This window comes from Cavia porcellus, unplaced genomic scaffold, assembly GCF_034190915.1.
Source record: "Cavia porcellus strain 051 isolate PalLab524CR breed Dunkin Hartley unplaced genomic scaffold, mCavPor4.1 scaffold_2, whole genome shotgun sequence".
NCBI classification, from domain to species: Eukaryota; Metazoa; Chordata; class Mammalia; order Rodentia; family Caviidae; genus Cavia; species Cavia porcellus.
In genome coordinates, this window is record NW_026947485.1 from 1,001,385 (window position 1) to 1,013,898 (window position 12,514).

A 12,514-nucleotide genomic window follows, 5' to 3' on the forward strand; every position below is an offset into this window, starting at 1 on the left:
CTCTTGTAATTCTCCATGGTGAGTTTTAATCGCCAGATCCAGCTGGCCAGGCACATCCTTGCCTTGCCCAGTGTCGTAGCCCACTGAGAGCTCTGGCAGTCGGTGCCGGGACCCTGGTTCTGGCTTCAGAATGCCATATCGCCCTTTCCTCTCGGGTCATTCCTGCATCTTAGTGACAAAGCACCTTGGTGTCTGGGGAGGGCTCCTCTTAGGCAGGGAATGCCTTGTGAATAACTGATTGTTCCAGACATACCTACCTGCATGTCCTCCTTCCTCGGTCAGTGAGACAGCAGAACCTGTGGCATGCATGCCACAGTGGGCTATTTGTTATCAGTGAAAGCTCTAAAAGTTTCACCATGACTGAAACAGGTGACTGGCGGGGACAGTCTTGTGATGGGGAGGAAGCCTCGGCTGAGGACCCCCTGGTTCCTGTCTCCAGAGGCTGGAAACACATTGCAGAGCTGGGTATTATTCTCCTCAATGCGGCTTCACCTTCCCGCCTCTTTTCCCAAGGGTGATGATCAGATACACAGTCATCTGCTGTTCCAGATGTGCAGAGTCTGGAGCCGGCCTCTGGGGATGCCCGTGTCCCAAGTGCAGTGGGGAGGAGATACTTTGAAGGTGTACACAGCTTTCAAACAGGTGACCTTTGCTGCTGCCCATAAAAGGGGCGGCCAGGCTTTATTCTCTGTATCATGGTGTGGATCAGTTGACTGCACTTTGCTAGCTGAGACAGTGCTGGCTGATGTCCAGAGTACCATTCTGACATTTCTAAGGAATCTTGGATTTGTTAAGATGCCACAGAATGAGTTATTCAAGGCAGGAAAACTCTTCCCAATATATGTACAGGCGGACAAGTTACTGTAGCTATTGGGATTGGAACTAAGCTTACTTAAAGCTTTGATGGCCCCACATGGATTTTCTTGTTATTTTTCTAGTCGCAATGGTGTCCTAGAGCCTACCATTTCTCTAATAATAAGAGCAATACTAAAAATTTATGTTGCAAACCAAGTTCCAGGCATTTTTTAAAATGTTATTTGCATTATCTCATTTATTTTTATTTTACATCAGAGGAAACTTACTCTTTCAGTGTGTCTTTTAAAATGCGTAAGTTTCTAGTTTTCATGAGATTCCATTTATAATTTTTTACCTCATGGAATGAACTTTTTGTGTCACTGCTAAAATATCTTTCTCCAACCCATGGAAGCAAATACTTTTTATTGACTGTGGCTATGATACAATTTGCATCAATTTGGGAACACATTATAATGCAAATCATTCTTTGGTATACGGACATCCCTAGTTCCAGAATCATTCCAGAAGAGACCATAGTCATTGCCTTTGTCTTGAAAGTTAGAGGGTTACTACCTAGGGGGTCTATTTCTGGATTCTTTGCTCCACTGTGTCTATCTATTTTCAGTGTTGCTGATACCTGCTATTTTCATTAAGTAGCTTTGTAGTAAATCTTAAGATCTAGTAACATTTTTCTCTGTTTTGGAGGTCTTTTGGGTGTCAAAATCAGCTTATTAATTTCTAAAAGATACCTGTTTGAATTTTGATGCGATTGCATTGAGTCTATAGATAAACTGGGGAGAATTCACCTGCTGATGCTAGTTAGTCTCTGACCCACGACCACACAGATGAGCTTCGCTTTATCTTTAGGTCCTTTACTTGTCTAGTCAGTGTTTTCTGGTTTTCACTAGAGGTTTTGCACATTCACTCTGATTTAGCTGGGAGTGTTCCATGAGGCTTGGTGGTGCTCCATGGAATGATGTTCCTTATTTAAATGTCTGTTTGCTGCTGTGCACGTGCCCTCCAGCTGAGCTATGTGCACTGATGCTTCATATTGCGAGTTACTGAGTGTGCTGATTAGATAGCTCTGGTAGCTTTTTTGTAGATTCTACCAGATTCTCTACATTCATAGTCTTGCCATCTGTAGATAAAGATGGCCGTGCTTCTTCCTTTCTAATCCAGGTACATTCTGAAACACCCTATAACAGGTTGAGTAGGAAGATGGGGTGCAAACATCGCAGTCTTCTTCCAGAACTCCGGGAAGCATTCGGTCTTTCGAAGCTGTGATGGTGGTCATAGGTTTCTCTTCCACTCTTTCCTTCCTATACGTTTGCGATACGCAGTGACTCCATTCACGGCAGGAACGGGTACACGCTCACATCACATCTGAATTCTCGAAATGCTCACCCGCCCCTCCTCACCCCAGAGCCCCTTCTGGAAAGTTGTTTCCTATCAGCTTTCCTTTGCTGTTTAAATTGTTTACACTTTGTGTTTCTAGAAACCCATGCAATATTTAACTTTCTGTGTTTGATTTATTTAAATTAACATTCTGGTTTCAGGATGCACTCATTGTGCTGTAAATGACTTGCATTTATTTTTCTTTATGATACAGTAGTACTCTGTCGTGTGCATACATATCCATATTTTCTTTATCCAGTCATCTGTTGAGGGACATGTAAGCTGCACCCAAGACAGCTATTGTGAGCTGCGCTGGTTTAAACCTGTGTTTAAACATGTGCTTTCATCTCTGCAAGGTAATGTCCATACCTAGAAGAGGCACAGCTGGGTCTAATGGAATTTCTGGTTTTAGTTCCGGAGGAATGTCCATTCTGATTTCCACAGTGGTGGTCCTACTTTACACTTCCACCAGTAGCATAGAGGGCTCCTTTTTTCCACCACCATGCCATCAATTGTAACTTTTTGAGTTCTTGTTGGCAGCCATTCTTCATGGGGTGAGACAGAATTTCAGGGCTGTTTTGATTTGCTTTTCTCTAATGGCCAAACATGTGAAGCATTCTTCCTCTCCCTCTTCCTCTTTCCTCCCCATCCTCTGCCCCCCATCCTTTCCCTCTCTGTCCTCTGCCTCCTCTTCTTCCTCCTCTGCCTCCTCCTTCATGTGTATATTGCACATTTGCATTTCTTCTTTTGAGGTGTGCCCATTTAACTGGTCTTTTTCCTTGGGTCTTTGGGGGAGTTTCTAATTTTGGGGGCTCTTTCTACATTCTAGGTATTAGTCCTCCGTCAGAGATACTCATCCTGTGCAGCCCTTTTCCCATCCTAGTGCTGTCTCTTCACTATGCTGGTTGTTTCCTTTGCTGTGCAGGAGCTCTTTAATATGACGTGAACCCGTTTGCTGACCACTGGACCTAATTCTTGTGCAACAGGGATCCAGTCCCAAGGCCCTTGCCTCTGCCTGTGTCTCAGATAACTTTACCTGATTTACCTTCCCGCAGATTCAGTGTTTCTGTTTTCGTGTACCTAAGTCTTTGATGCACTGTGATCTGATTTTGTACGGGTGAGAGATATGGGCCTAGACTCATTCTTCTGCGTGAGGATAGCCGACTTTCCCAGGCGAGTTTGCTAAGGAGATCCTTCTCCAGCACATGCTTTTGATCCCTGCACCAAATGGTCAGATGCCTGAAGTGCCTGGGGTTGTTTCTGCATCCTCCATTCTGTTCCACTGCTCATCACATCTTTTTTTGTGCATAGTGTGTTTTTGTTTCTTAACTATTGTTTTGTAATCTGCGGTTGTGAGCCTGCCTTCTTTGCCTGTGTGGCTTAGGATTGCTTGGGCTGTGCTTGTTCTCCTGGGGTTAGACATAAGCCTTAGTTCTGCTCTTTGGGTGCTGTAGGACTGCTGTTGGCCTCCTTGTAGCTGCTCTCTCACAGTCTGAAGGAGCTCTTTTCTACTCAAAGTTCCCTTCCTTCCTGCTGACCTTCAGGCACACACTGATCTTTGCAGTCTCTCGCTTGGCTTTTCTGGGATGTGACATTGCTAGAATCCTGTGATACTCGGGGTTTTCAGGCAAGCTGTTTCCACCCAGGATATGCGCTTCACATTCCTTTATTCATTTCCACAGCTCGATGGCTCATTTCTTTAAAGCCAATCTTCTCCATGGTATGGAGAATCAAACCCAGGACTCTGCATGTTAGGAATGCGCTCTCTCCGCCCGCATTTCCCCGTCTGCCTTCACCTACTCAGTGCTGAACACTGTTTGGTCACATAGATATACTACAGTTTGTTTACAGTGTCTCCCATGTTGAAGAATATCTTGCACCCTGGAAGCGTGCTTCAAGTTTAAGCAATTAAAGAAGCCGCACAAGCTTTGGTGTAGACATCAACTATCTACCCCCTGGGATAAATATCTCAGGCAAGACTTCCGGATTATGTGGTAAGACTGCATTAAGTTTTTAAAGGAACTGTCAAACTTCGTTGTAAGACAGGTGCATCATTTTGCATGGCCATCATCAAAGAAGGAGGAGTTTCACGTTGCTGGGATTATTCATCACTTGGTACAGTCAGTGCTTGGGTTTTAGTCCTTGTGATATGATCTCATCATTGGCTTTGCAGTCCTCTGAAGACGTATAATGATAGGCATGTTTAGGCCTACTTAGCATCTGTAGGTCTTCTTTGCTTAGGTGTGTGTTCAAATCTTTTGCTCATTATTAAATTAGTTTTTTTGTCCTTGTTGGACTTAAAAAGTTCTTTAAATACTTGGGATACAAGTCACATGTCAGATCAGTATTTTGCAAATATTGTATCAAAGTCTGAGAGTTTTCCTTCCCTTCTCCTAGAAATGTTTCATGGAACAAAAGTTTTGACTTAACAGAGTTCGAGTTGTTAAGTTTTTTATCCATGAAACATGCTGTTATTGTATGTAAAACATTACTAACCTCAAAGATCATGTAGAATAGATTTTATCTTATCTTCTTCTAGAAATTCTTTTTTGTTTTTTTGTTTTTTTTTTGTTTTTTGGTAGCAGTGATCGAACTCACAACTTCGTGCTTGCCAGGCAGATGCTTATGCCACTGAGCTAAATCCCTGGCCCCAAAATTCCATTGGTTCATAGTTGGGCCATTTTGAGCTCATATTAGAGAAAGGTATATATTTTAGATTTCATTTTTCTCGTTTCACTTTCATCTTTTTTGCCCAGTGTTAGTGTATCATTTATGGAAAAGACCAGCCTTTCTCCATGGAATGATTCTGCTGCTCTTTGGTCAAAGATCAAGTGACTCTTGGTGTGTTGGTCTGTTTATGGGTTTGTTTTTCTGTACTGATTTATTGGTCTGCTGTTTTGCCAACCCACACTGGATTATTGTAGCCTTATGATAAAGCTTTTGTAATGTCACTTATCTGACTGCTTTTGGTTTAAATTGCTTTGGCTGTTCTAGACCTTTACTCACTTCCTGTGAACTTCAGAATCAATTTGCTGATGCCCACGAAACAAACTGCTGGGATTTTGAGAAGGTGTGATTTAGATCTAGACACCAAGCAGGAAAGACTGGTGTCTTGACAAACCTGAGTATTTCTACCTAAAAACGTGGAATAGCTTTTAGAACTTTAAATTTTATTTCAAAGTTTTGTAAAATAGATTTTGTGCCAATTTTGTTAGATTAATACTATTTCCCTGCTATTAGGGTTTTTTTTCCCTGAAATAGAAATACCAAGAGATTGGCTCTAAGGAAATTTATAACAGGTTTTATAAAACTAATGGAGTTTTAAAACTGAGTTCAGGTTATTTCCAGATGGAATAATTCCAAACTTGTAGTTTAATTTATTCATTTATTTATTCATATACTGACTCGTTTAGCCTTTTAGGAATATTGATTTCCTTCTATAAACCAGGCTGTTTGCTAGACTTTGGTGATTTAGCAATGAGCAATAAATCATTATTACATATTTTTGATTGTTGTATGTGTTAGTGGCAACCCCCACCCCCTCAGAACACAAGTTTAGACAAATAATGTACTTGGAATGACTTTTGATTTTTGATATTGGATCTCATGAATTAGTCCAGGGTGGCCTTGAACTCACTGTGTGGCTTGGACTGTGCTTAAACCCTAGCCAAGCTCCTGCCTCAGCCTCCTGAGAGCTCTGACTAGGGGCATCTGCCCCATCCCAGGCTGCACTGCTTATTTTGCCCACGCAGCAACTTTTTTGCCTTTTTTAAAAAAAACTTTCATCTGGATACTTTATACTGTGCTTCATTCCTGAAAATTCTGTCTCTGCCATATGCCAGGTAACATTTATAAAATTTAGATTAATAATCAAAGTTATTATCAGTGAGCATCGAGTCTGGAATTTTTTACATCTATTTGAGCATTTACAGTTTGATTAGAATTCCAAAGACAGAAGAAATGAGGCTATAGAATTCATTTACTGATAATGAAGCCCAAGATACCTGGAGGAGCAGGGAGACAGAGCCTGGAGGGCGGGGTGACGGTACTCTGAGGTGAGCTGGCCCGCCTGTGCTGCAGCTGGGACCCCTCTCTGGGTCAGAAGCTTCCACGACGAGGTTGCAGGCCTAACGTGAAGTGCACAGACTGCATCTGGGCTCTCGAAAGCGGCAGGGTCTCAGGAAATTCTGTCACCCAGGGCGTCCGACACGCCGAGTCCGTCGCCCTGGGATGCAGCAGGGTTGTGGTCCGGTCCAGAGACCTGGCTTCGGCTGGTGCAAACCCTGCTCACATCCCCGCCACAGGGCCCCAGCTTTGCAGGGCTGGAAGGTGCTCCAGGAGCTCAGGCTGCGGAGAGACCGCACTCAGCCTGGAGCCGCAGCAGGGGGACGGTGTGCGGGCCGCAGCTCCGTGTCTGGTGTGTGTCGGGCTGCATGTGAGAGCCACACGAGTGAGAGCACGGCCCTCAGGCCAGGGCCTCCTTTTAACTGTGGCTCTGTTGCAGCTATTGTAATGCACGCGCTCTGTACAATTCCTCACTTACAGGCTGATTCAGTCTCTAAACGAACAAATCTGCGCTTACAGAAATATTTAAAACCGTCGAGTCACTGTCCTGTCAGTGATATATTTGGCCTTATCAAAAATCTCTGAGAAAGTACATTCTATCAATAGAATTATCATTGTTGGATTGCTTTTAGGAAATTCATTCTCCTGTTTACTATGTTTCAATTTCTAATTATATTTTACCATTAAAAACAATGTTTTATAACATTAATTCTGTGCCAAGTAATTTCAAGATGTTGTGGATTAGTCCGGTTAACGCATGCTTAAAAACATTCTTGAGAGCGTGGCACCATTATTATGCTCCCTGCAAGTTGAAGAAATAAGGGTACAGAATGGTTAATGAATGTCTCAATGAATAGACAGACAAAATTCCCACTGATGCAAGCAAGACCAGTCTGGTCAGCCAGCCAGCACCCGCTCTCATGCTACAAGTGGGCTGTGACAATCCATAGTCCAGGGACACTCTCCGCCCTGCACGCCAGAGTCAGGGTGAGGGCGCCTGTGTGGATCTCCTTAACCAGCCGGGTCTGGCCAGGGCAGCGCCCGTCCAGAGCTCGGAAACAGCAGCGCTGCAGGCCTTAAACAGGTGTGAGCGGAGAAGGCTCCACTCCGCGCGGTGAAGCCCTGGGCCTGCGCTGTACCCGGTATCTCCGTCTCTCTGCCTTTTCGTACATTTTGGGCCCATCTTTCTTCTGTTTACCAAATTGAGAAATGTTTTTGGGGAGAAATATTTTCACATAATTTAAAAAACTGCAGCTTTTGTGAAAGTACGCCCCACGCAGTTGATGTCTAAGTCAGAAAGTTTATTCATGTGCGTCCACGTGCAGAGAAACGGCATGGCCACTCGCAGGGACTCTGAGTGGTGTCTGACTCTGTCACATGTCAGAAAACTTCATGTGAGCCTCCGAGACGATTCTGTTCAGAGAAACCTGAGAAAGACTTTTCAGTAAAAACACAGCCATCAAGTGACCACGTGCATAGCTTCTGCCTTGCACGCATTTGAGAACAGGATGTTAAACGAGGAAAGCAAGAGACTTTTGGGAAGTCAGCTACATGGCTTCCAAAGTCTCCTACAAGCTTTATATCCACTAACCTGGTGGAAATAATGTTTCTACCCCTGTGAGTTAATTATCGAAGATTAACTGCAGATAACAGCACTTGAAAACCTATGTCCCTTTGATTCAGATTTAAAATCCTCAGAGACCCACTGACCGTGTCTCAGAAAGGCAGCCACACGGAGTCCAGGGCTCTCCCGGCCTCTGCAGTGACAGCTTTGCTAGCGTGTCCTTCTGTGGGACCGAGCTGCTCTGGCTCCCCGGTGCTGGCAGGAAACCAGCAGACTCCTGTCCTGTCTGTACACTCTGCTCCCGCCCTGCAATAATGCTTATTCGGAAGTTTGAATCAACCTGCAGCAACATTTTGCCAGGGAGAGTTCCTCACCTATGGCCAGAGAAGGAGAAAAAGTGTTGGTGCTGGCATTTCCTGATCCTCTGCAGTAGGATCTGCGTAGACTGGCACGGCGCAGTTGCACAGCTGGCCTCAGCCAGAGCACTACCACCAGGTGCAGGGGGTTTGCAGGGACCCCCAGGTCCAAACTTGCTCTACCCAGGGTGGGGCCAGCAGCCCCTGAGCTCCTTCCTCTCCACCAACCTCTAGTCCTGAGACCAAGCACAATGCCCAGATGCCTGGTGCTGACCAATGGGCTAGCGCTCTGGTTGGCCAAGTAAGGCTCACTCCCAAAATGGCACATTCCCTGCTGAGTCACACTCCTTTAAAGAAGGTGACAGCAGTCTGACCTGATGTCTCCTAACACCCCAGAGCTCCAGCCTTGGCTAGCTTCCTTACTGTCCTGTTTCTATATGAAGTGGAGGAAGCCTCACTCCAAGCAACGTTATGAGACAAGCCACACTTGCCTTTCACCTTTTGTCTCACTGTGTCTTCTCTAGAAGCTTCTCAGTCCTTCAGATTAGTGCTAAGTGAGCACAATTCAGGTCACCCATCTCTGAAGCTGCTGTTTCTGAGCGGCTGTCTCTGATGACTGATGCTAGCACCTCGCAGTGGCAATTGCTCCCTGCTGCTCCCACCCCCAAGGGTTGAGACAAAGCGTGGGGCTCCAGTGTGCAGCGAACGTGAATGACACCAGATGTTCTTTGCTTTTCCTGCAGATTGGCGGCTGTACTTTGCATAGAGATGGGCTGGTTTACTTACAAATGGTGGGAATAATGTGACCGTGTTTCTAAGAATTAGCAAAAGAAAATCGGAATGGCTACAAGAAGCATGGCAGCATGGCCCTGCACCACCGAAAAAGGAAGCCGACTGTTCAGTGCCAGATGGAAGGGTTAGAAGACAAATGAGGAAAACAGAATGTCTGTGGCTGGGTACGGTGCAGGGGAGATGGAAACGCTCAGGGATAGACCCTTGCAAGTCTCAGAGGAAAAGCCACCCTGTCTACATGAACCAGAGGAAGTTTTGTTGATCAAGAAAGTTTTGATGCTCACTGGAAATACTGGCCACTGAATCCCCTGGGATGCCACACTGATGGATTTGCTTGATCATGATGTTCCTTTCATTCCTCGATGAAACCCAGCAAGTTTACATTTCCTGTGAAGGTGATCTCTCAATTATCCATTGTGCATGTTTATTGTGGTGCTATTCCCAATAATATCTGGAACCGACCTACACGTCTACTGGCAGATGAATGTAGAGAAAATGTGACCTGTGCACACCGTACAATATTGTTAACCCCCCAGAAAGAATGGAATCATGTCATTTTCTGTAATATGGATGGAACTGTAGGGTCAGCTTAAGTAGCTTAAGTAAAATACTGCGTATCTGCACACTCTATGTGGAAGGCAGGTTTGATCTCAGAGAAGCAGAGAACAGACTGTGGGTACCAGAGGCTGACAGTGGTGTTGGCGGTGGTCAGTGGGCACTGCAGTGGAGGCTGAGAGGAGAGTAATCTCGTGTCCCACGGCACTCTGGGACAATTAAGCATGCATTTTCACAGGCCTAACAGAGTTTGGATGTTTCCAATACAAATAAGTGATAACTGTTTGAAGTGATGTATATACTAAATACCTAGTTCTGATCATTATAGTTATACATGTGCTTATATGTCACATGGTGTTTCAAAATTGTATGTCTATACATATGTATATGAATATAGATGTATGTCTATATATACACACACAGATGTATATATGTGTGTATATACATATTCGTCTCTATATCTGTATGTGTGTCTACATATCAATCTAAATCCCCTGTGGAACAAAGGGAATTTTTGTCATAACTATACTAACCTTGCACAGTAGATAGAAAGCTCACCCTGTCAGATCTTCCTGATAATTTATTTTTAAATATCACGAAAAAACAAATGCAGCAAAATGGCAAGAAGCACCATTAAAGTGCAATAATTAATAGCTTTTCTATAACTCTATAATGACCCTTCTGAGAAAGAAATCAAGTAAAGGATTCCACTCACAATAACTTAAAATGCTAGGACTAAACCTAGCAAGAAGGTGAAGGGCTCTACAGAATAAATAGATGGCATTGAAGAAAGAAATCCAAGAAATCCAATAGTAGACAGAGAGACCACACCTGTGCTGCATTCGCAGAAATAATGTCCTTAGTGAGGCCCTGTCATTAGGCACTGACAGATCCAACACAATTGCCATCAAAATACCAGTGACAGTGTTCAAATAACTGGAAAAAATCCTAAAATTCAAATGGAAACACACACACCCCAAGCCATCCTGAACAGAAAGAGCAATGCTGGATTTCACAATACTTGACTTAAAAATATATGACAAAGCCATAGTAACAAAACAGCATGATATTGGCATCAAAACAGACAATGTGCTGGAAAAGAGGGCATACCTACCCTTATACTATCTTAAGCCATTCAATTCTTGGCAAAGATGTCAAAGCAGATGTTTCAGAGATGATTGTCTAACAAGTGGTACTCAGAAAACTGTGTTTTCACAGGTAAAGACTGGAAATAGAGTCTCTCTTATACTTACAAAAGTCAGCTCAAAGTTGATCAGAGACCTAGGTGCAAGACCTGAAGCTTGAAACTGCTAGAGGGAAGACGGGGAAACAGTTTAAGAGCAGGTGGAAGAACTCCAGTTGCTTAGGAAATAATCACAAGACTATAAACAAGATTGTGTCAAATTACAAAGCTTCTGCACACAGAGGAAACAACAGAGTACGAGCGTACAGAAGGGGAGAAAATCTTTGCCGCTTATTCCTTAGCTGAGGATGCATAGCCAGGATGTATAAAGAACTCTGGAACCTCAACAGCCAAAATGCAAATAACCCAATCAATAAATGGGAAATGAACACAACACCCTTCTCCAACGATGTGCAAATGACTGATCATTCTGTGAGGAAGACATTCAATACCTTTAGCTATTGGGGAAGTGCAAATAAAAAGTGAGGTGAGATTTCAGCCCACCCCAGTCAGAGTGGTGACCCCAGGAATACAGCATACAGCAGAGCCTGGCAGGCGCGGGAGAGTGAGTGTGGCTGCTGGCAGGACGTGACTGGCACAGCCACCGTGGGAGCCAGTGCCAGCAGAGCTATTGGATGAGCCAGCTGCGCCCCTCCTCAGACACCAGAAGAAATGACAGTCAGCGCACCCCGGAGATGCCTGCACACCCGTCCTGAGCACACACAGCCTGCGGCACTCAGGCCCTTGAGTCAGCCTAGGTACCCAGCGCTGGATGAATGGGTAAGGGCAACTGGAAAGCACACGCCACGACGAACCTTCAGTCCCAAAGGAATGAGTGGATGGAACTAGAGATCATCAGATTACAGCAAGATAAGTCAACCTCAAAAGTCCAGTGCAGCAGCTGTCCCCTCACACACAGAATCGGAAAAGGAACATGAGAGTACACTGGAGGCCGAGACTACCTGAGACGAGGAAAGCGATCTTGGGCTGGGCAGGAAGAGGACGGAGCAGATGACCGCAGTGAGCACCAGGCCCCTGGATGCACCTGAGCGAGACCTATCGTTCTGCGTAAGCAGAGCTATTTATAGTTTTTCTTCTTTCTCTGGTACATGCAAAGATTCAGCTTCCCCATCCCTTAAGTGACTGATACTCTGAGTTTCCAGCAGCTGAGGGAAGATCACGCTCTCTACCCTCAGTGCTTTCTTTTACTCCTTGTAAGACTCGGCCAGTGTTCACATACAGAATACACTTAAAGTCTGTTTAACTGACTTGGGTGGATTTTCTTAGCTAGTAAGTATCTACTTCCCGGAGGTAATGGTCTGCTAAACCTTTTGCAGCAATGTGATATTGGAGCCAACATTTCTATCCTCCTTATTTTTTGTCACCCTGCGAATCATGGCTCAGGAAATTACTGCCTGTGGGCCAATCTGGCTTCTGGTCTGCTTTTGTAAATGAGAATCCTCAGAACCCAACCATGCTTCGTAATGCATGGATTGTTGATGGCACAGTGCAGGGCAGTTGAGCAGCCCCACAGAAACGGTGTAACCGGTGTGGTGGGCCACAGCTGAAATCCTAGCACTCTGGGGGCTGAGGCAGGAGGGTAACAAGTTCCAGCTCAGCCAGAGTTGCTTGGGCAACTCTGAGATTTAGTGACACCATACATCAGAAGAGAAAAATAAAAAAGAGCCAGAGATGTAGCTCAGTGTGAAGACCCTGACTTCTACTGGCGGTACTGAGAACCTGCAGACACCGGCCTTTGGCCAATAGCTGGGTGACCTGTCCTGCCAGCCATTGCCACACTGGGGCATC